This window comes from Lynx rufus, unplaced genomic scaffold (genome assembly GCF_022079265.1).
Source record: "Lynx rufus isolate CCGP_SWC_20201006 ecotype Redwood Valley unplaced genomic scaffold, mLynRuf1.p SCAF_21, whole genome shotgun sequence".
NCBI lineage: Eukaryota > Metazoa > Chordata > Mammalia > Carnivora > Felidae > Lynx > Lynx rufus.
In genome coordinates this window covers 12,419,139-12,427,007 of record NW_025814836.1, presented here as the reverse complement: position 1 = coordinate 12,427,007, position 7,869 = coordinate 12,419,139, and the positions used below count along the sequence as shown (strand labels likewise).

General features: G+C 40.4%; 1 pseudogene; it reads right to left on the bottom strand.

Annotated features, from left to right (window-relative positions):
- Positions 1 to 526: 526 nt before the first annotated feature.
- LOC124517433 (60S ribosomal protein L23a-like) lies at positions 527 to 5,862 on the bottom strand (annotated as a pseudogene).
- Between the last annotated feature and the right edge of the window lie 2,007 nt (positions 5,863 to 7,869).

Genomic DNA, 7,869 nt, shown 5'->3' with positions numbered 1-7,869 from the left:
ATCTGCACTCTCATATTCACTGCGGCATTATTTACAATAGCCAAAATACGGAAACAACCTAGTGTCCGTTGATGGATGAATACAGAAAATGTGGCATATATGTTTGAGAATTTGTACATTTACGTTTGTGTATATATGGAGATATGCATGTGTGCATATGTATGTGTGTGTGTTTATATATTTGTATATGTGTGTGTTTATATATTTGAGTATTTGGATGGGTGTATATACATGTGTGTATTATAATATGTATACTATAACCTATGATTTATACATATAGAAACACACATATGCACACAACGGAATATTTTTTATGGTGATAAATTTATATTTAGATGTAGCCAGTTTAGATCATCCCAATTTTGAATGAACTGAACTCAGTTTAGATCATCCCAATTTTGAATGAACTGAGCTCAGTTTAGATCATCCCAATTTTGAATGAACTGAACTCAGTTTAGATCATCCCAATTTTGAATGAACTGAACTCAGTTTAGATCATCCCAATTTTGAATGAACTGAACTCAGTTTAGATCATCCCAATTTTGGTGGCAACATCCAAAGCATTATAGTCAGGAGCCAGCCAAAATATACATTCTTTTCTCCATCGGACCTGACCCGGCTGTTGACCTTGGTCACATCAATGTCATAGAGCTTCTTCACAGCCTGTTTGATCTGGTGCCTGTTGGCCTTCACATCCGTAACGAACACAAGTGTGTTGTCATGTTCTGTCTTCTTCGAGGCTGACTCAGTAGTCAGCGGCAACTTGGTGAAGGCATAGTGGTTAAACTTCTTTCTCCTGGGGGCACTCTATTGAGAGTATTTGGGCTGGCTTTAGAGATGCAGTGTCTTGGGCCATGAGAATGTAGGTGATGTGCAGATCTAATTTTTTTTTTTGTGGCTGTGAATGCCTCTCAGCACCATTTCCCTGGCCTTCAAAGCCTTTACTTTGACTTCAGCTTTGGGAGGGGCAGGGGCTTCCTTCTTTGCTTTGACGTGATCTTCATGAAAGGCTACACAGAGGAAATTACACAGCCATAAAGCTTTTGTGAAAATATGTGTAGATCTCAAGGGTTTTATGCCCAGTGAAATAAGTCAGAGAAAGACAACTAACATATGATTTCTCTTATATGTGAGTCTAAAACTTACGCTCATAGATAAAGAAAAAAAAATTGATAGTTCCCAAACATGGGGAGTAGGGGTGAAAGAAATTGGTGAACTGTTTTTGTTGTGTTTTGTTAGTATAAATAAATTGAAGTTAAAAAAAGTAAAATATTTAGAAAAATTAAAAAGAGACATGTAAACATTTACACTGAAAACTGTAAAATGTCGCTGAGGGAATATTAAAAAGGAACCAACTGAATGCAGAGATATATTATTTTCCTTAATTAAAAAGCTCAGGGTTTTCCTCCAACATGGTCTAAATAGTCAATCTACTCTTAATCAAACTCTACTAGATTTACCTTTCTCTGAAAAAAAAAAAAGTTCAAACGTTGACAAGCTAGTTCTAAAATTTATATAGGCACTCAAACCAGCTAAAAGAGTTGTATTTTTAAAAGGATGATCAGGGCACCTGAGTGGCTCAGTCGGTTGAGCATCTGACTCTTGATTTTGGCTCAGGTCATGATCTCACAGTTTGTGGGATAGAGCCCCGTGTCTGGCTCTGGGCTGATAACACAGAGCCTGCATCGGATTCTCTGTCTCTCCCTCTCTCTCTCCTCCCCTCCCTCCCTCCCTCTCTCTCTCTTCCCCTCCCTCTCTCTCTCTCTCTCTGTCACTCAAAATAAATAAACAAACAGATAAATAAAAACCAAGATGTAAAATTTACACTATCTGATTTCAAGACTGTTGTGGTTTTGCTGAAAAAACAGTCAAGTAAATAGAACAGAATAAACAGTTTAGAAAAAGACACATGTTTGTAGCCAATTGATACTTGACAATAGGGAATGAGAACTCTTCACAACAAATCACACTGACACTCTGTAGGGGAAGGAAAGTGACCTTTACCCTCACATCGCACAACATGGTCCATTTTCAGGAAACGCTGAGTTGTGTGATGTAAGAATAAGGGTGTATTCAGTTTGGTATGGTTATTTTCTTTGACATTACATGTCAAAGGTAAAAGAGTAAAAGGAAGGGGAACTTTTTGCAACTTTGAGGTAGGCAAAGATCTCCTAACACAAAAATCATTAAAAAACAGTATATGTGACTATTTTGAAATAAAAACTACTCGTGTTTCTTTAAGGAAATAAAAACAAGACCCAGAATGGTGGAAAAATGTTTGTAATCCATGTAGGCGATGAAGAACTTCTACCCAGAATATACAAAGAACACATAAAGCTCAATAATATTAAAAAGAAACACAACTTTTACTTTTTTAATTTTTTTTAAAAAGGTTTGTTTATTTTGAGAGTAGAAACACAACTTTTAAACAAGCAAAATTTGGACAGACTCTTCACCAAAGTAGATGCATCACCAAAAGATAGCAATACATATCCATTATGAAAGTCCAAATTAAAAAGACTGCCAAGGGGCACCTGGGTAGTTCAGTCAGTCAGGCATCCGACTCAATTTCGGCTCAAGTCATGATCTCTTGGTTTGTGGGTTCAAGCCCCGCATCGGGCTCTGTGCTGAGAGCGCAGAGCCTGCTTGGGATTCTGTCTCCCTCTCTCTCTGCCCCTTCCCCGCTTGCTCTCCAGCTGTCTCCCTCCAAATAAATAAAAACAAACTAAAAACAAAAACAAAGACTGCCGACACCAAGTGTTGATGAAGCTATGGAACAGCGAGGCTCTGTCGGAATGTCAAATGGTACCGTTACTTTGGAATATTCTTTGCAGTTTCTTAAAAACTTCAACATACACCAATTTCTGAGCATTTATCTAAGAAATTACTTTTACTCCTAAATCTTTATCTAACAAAAGTGAAAGTGTATGTCCATACAAATGCATAGAAACATCCACAGCAGCGTTACTTTGAGGAACCAAGGAGACTAGAAGTAACACAGATGTCCACCGTCAACAGGTGAACAAAGAAAATATAGCTTATGCATAATATGAAATTCTACTTAAAATAAAAAAACAAACAAACGACTGACACACATCATGCATCTTAAAACAATTATGCTGAGTAAGAGAAATGAGATATAAGAGTGTACATACAGCATGTTTCCATATACATTAAATTATTTTTAAAAATGCAAACTGTCTACATTGACAAAAAAGCGGATCACCGGTTTCCCAGGGATGGAGGGAAGAATTGACTGCAAAGGTACAACAAGAAACTGCTTGTGTTGGAAATTAGTGGCATCATGATTGTAGCAGTGGTTTTCACAGTTTGATATTTTTGTCAAAATGCAGTGCATTGTCAGTTTAAGCGGGTGAATTTTATTGCACATAAATTGTATCTCAAAAGTTGAAAAAATTTTTTTTTCTTCTGCAAAGGGAACATGTTTTTACCACACACTGAAATATTATAAATTATCTGTAAAGGAAACAGTGTTTTTGGTGCATGCATAAATTAACAGATGAATAGAATAAAATATAAAATGCAGAATGAGTCCAAATGGGAATTTGGCATATATAAAAGTGACATCTCAAAAATCAGTGGGCAAAAGTAGACTTTGTAATAAATGACGTTAGGATCATGGATCACCATATGGAATACGCTAAAATTCGATCTGTTTTCACACTTTACAGCACGATACATTCCAAATGGATCAGAGATTTTAAAAAGAAGTGGAGAAATTCTTCCATAATCTTGCAAGGAGAAAATTTTCTGTGACTCAAAATTAGTACATATATAAGGGAAAGAATTGTAAAATTGTCTATGCTAAAGAAAACCTTCACAACGTGAAAGAAAAACACTGAGAGTAAAGTAAAAAGGCAAATGTCAAACTTGAGGAAATATTTGCGATTGATACCACTGATGAAAGATTTACATCCTTAGTATATCTGGCCGTGTTGAAATAGAGACCAAAAAGACCGAGAACCCGAATGAAATATGGGCATGAGATGTCAATTGCCAGTTCACAGAAATAGAAAACCGAGCGACTCTTAAATATATAAAAACACACCAAACTCACTCCTAAAATAAGTAAAGTAAATTAAAACTACCCTGGAATACAATTTCTCACCTTTTAGACTGGCAAAACTCCTAGCTTGGCAACCTGCTTGGTTACGGAGGCTGTAAAAAAAAAAACCGGGCACTCCGTAACTGCTGAGGAGACATACAATTAAAGTAGAGAAAGTCAAAAAAGTAAGACAGGACAGTCATTTTGGAAGACAGTTTGGCAGTTTCTCACAAAGGCAAATATACGCTGGCCGTACAATTCAGCCATAATGCTCCTAGATATTTTTGCAAATGCGTTGAAAACGCACGTCCCTTAGAAAACCTACCCGTGAACAGTTACAGACACTCATAATTGCCAAAACTCGAAAGCAGCCAAGTTGTCCCTCAGTAGGCAAATGGATCCAGACAGTGGAATGTTATCCAGTGAGGAGAAGAAATGAGCTATCAAGTCACACGAAAGACGTGGAGGAACCTTAAATGAACGTTGCCAAGTGAAAGAACCCAATGGAACAAGGTCACATGCCATATGAATTCCAGCTATGTGGCATTCTGGGAAAAGACAGTAATGAGATCAATGGTGGCCAGGAGTTTGATATCAGGGAGGGATGGGTGAATGGGCGGAGCACAAGAGATTTTTAGGGCAGGGAGACTATTCAGTGCTAATGCAATGGTAGACATATGTCATGACGCGTTTGTCAAAACCCATGGAACTGTAGAACACAGAGTCAACTCTAGTGCAAACTACGAACATTAGTTAATAATCATTAGTTAATAACCAACATTAGTTAATCACATTAATTAGTTGGTATTAGTTAACGTCAATGAGTCAATAACATTGAAATCAGTTAATAATAATGTATCGACGTTGACTCATCAATTATAACAAATATACCGCACTAGTGCAACACATTACTAATAGGGAAAGCGAGGGAGGGAAAGGAGCTATACGGGAACTCTATCGTCCGTACATTTCATATTCAAAACTGCTCTTAAAATAACATATTCTCAGGTAAATTAGGCTAAACAGTTAATAAGTAATGAATTAATTAGGCTAAATAATTAATAAGTGCTTTGGAATGAACAACGGGTAAGGTCAAGAATGGGAGACAGAGCATTGTGGCGGTAGTAAGGAAGCTGGAAGGCAGCGCGTGGTGTTTATACAGCTAGGATAGGCCTGACAGGGAAGGCCAGACTTGAGCCTTATTTGAGGGAGGTGGGGGGTGCATTTCAGAGGCACGAGCAGAAGCACAAGAAGCAGCTGAAGGCAAGGGTCCAGGGCAAGAGGGCCTAGCAAAGAGTGAGGAGGCCAAGGTCACTGGAGCAGCCCATTGTATAGATCTGGAGATCACACAACTCACGACTTTCAGCCTGGTCAGAGAGAAACAAGAGACGTCTATGATGAGCAGTCCTGTGTCTAGGAGAGAGGCCCTCAGTGTGTACCCTGGGATGGGGACAGCCGAGACACCAAGCAGCAGGATGGAGTGGAGTTCTGCATTGTCCTGAACAAGCTGTTCTCACACACCAATAGGTTTTGGCTTCTTCCCCCAACCTGTAGGCCATGGGTTTTCACTTTATTTCTTACCAAATTCAGAACTGCAACCCCAACATCTTGCTATTAAGCTAAAGCAGACAACGGGGCAGCTAGGTGGCTCGCTCTGTTAAGCGTCTGACTTTGGCTCCGGTCATGATCTCACAGTTTGTGAGCTCAAACCCCACATACGATGAAAGGCAGAGGCACTCCCCTGGTGACACCAGGGCAGATGTACCTCGGAAGGCATTCGGGTTGGCAAACGCCATGGTGTGTGCCAAACTTTTAAAACAGGCCCTGGGTGTAAACAAAACACCAAAATAAGTCTGCCTGCTTGAAAATGACATCAACCCAATTTCTGTTTATACCCCGGCCCGACCCTTTCAAAGACATAACTTAGGAGAGGTATCTAATCTCTTTTCCACACTAGAAAATAATCATTATTTCCAAACAGTGTCTGGGGGAAGATTCAGTGAGTCTGTGCCTGCAAAATGCTTCACACGGTGCCTGGCATGGAATACGTGCTCAAGGTTAGCCTGAAAAGGAACCTGTGGACAAGTGATCTGGGCACCTGCTCCTCTTGACTGAACAATAATGGAACATGGAGAAATGCTTCTGCAAAGCCAGGAGAGGCTTTATAGCGCTTTTTAAAGAATGATTCCCAATTTGCTGTCCTTGTAACCATAGTGTCCCATGAAATGTCAGTCCTTGTTCCATGGTCAAATACACTTGAGTAAAAATCAGTCAAAACAACAACAAAAAACTGGCTTCTTGCGGTGAGCCCACAGCCTTGTACAGACTTGTCCAATCGCTACATTGTACACCTGAAACCAACGTAATGTTGTGTATTAACTATACTTTAATTAAAAAACAGCCTTCTTCCTTTTTTGAGGATTGAAATGCCTTCGTGTTGAAGATATAACATGGGCTGACATGGCTCGGCCTGAATTTCAGAAGGATGACTCTTGCGGCATTAGGACAGATGGCTGGAAGGTCAAGAGACGGGACCCAGAAATGAGAAATGACGTAGACCGTGGGGGTGTCTTGGGCATTAGTGACATTACAAAGGCAGAATAGACAGTAGTTGATGCCCAGTGAAATGTCAGGGGTGCAAGCAAGGCAGAAAGCAGAGGGTTTCCATTTTCTTCGCAATGTGGTGGTAAAATCTGAGATGACGAACAGGTAAAAAAGGAAAAAGAACAGGAAAAAGAAGAAAGAGAAGAGGCAGGTTCCCCACCTTGAGTCACTGTTCTGTACCAGAGATGAGTAGATGTCCATTTGATCTGGTCCTCATACTTCCAAAAGGTAGATATTTATCATCGCCCCTTTCCAGAAGAGAAAACTAAGCCTCACTGAAGTTAATAACTTGCCTATACCCTTGGAGCTAGTGAAAGGCAGATTTCTTTCAAATCCATGGGTGTCCATCCACTACAACCCTCAGCTCGTGAGTTTGCTCAAAATATGGCAGCTTCGTGTCAAGACGACAGGAAACAAAAACAAAAACAAAAACAGAAACAACTATGAAAAAGCCCATCCTTTTTATTGAACCACACCAACTTTGGAGAATCGATCTGAGATTTTGCTCAGATCCTTGTCAGATGCTCCCTTGAGTGCGGCTGACTGCTTGGGGCAGTGGAGACCTAGCTGTGCTTCCGAGGGGAAGTTATCCCCCTAAACAGGTGCTATCTCTTATTGATCCCTGTGAGCGTGTCTCTGAGAATATGTCATAGAGTTCACAGGACTCAGGAGTACCCAATAAAATAGCCAGTTCAGACCACTGCTCTTGGATGATCCAGCCTGTGGAATAACAACCCCTTTGAAAACTGGACATATTTTGTCAGACAAAATACCACTTGGGAGTTTCTAATCCAGATGGCCTGCCCTGCCTGAACCCACCTAGTGACGCTCTAGGACAGAGTGGGAATACTTCCCACGCACTGTGTGAGGTATAGGTGAGGACCAGTTCCTTCAAATGATATTAGCGAAGACACATCTGTACCGCGCACGTGAATACCCACCCCCCCACCCCCCAACAACCATCCGTCTGACGCTTTGCTTTTCAAGTTTGCATTCCCAAATCCTCGGGTGTGGAGGTGAGCACAAATGTGTAAGAGTCTCACCCTCAGGCCTCCCACCCGCTCTCTAAGGAGATGATCTTGAGTGGTTTGGGATCCTAACGCTGAGTACCACTTTCCCCTTGGGTGAAATGAGAACACCATGCTCCGTTCAGAGAGTTGCTGGAGAAATGAATGTAAATCACCTCACTAGCCTTGAGC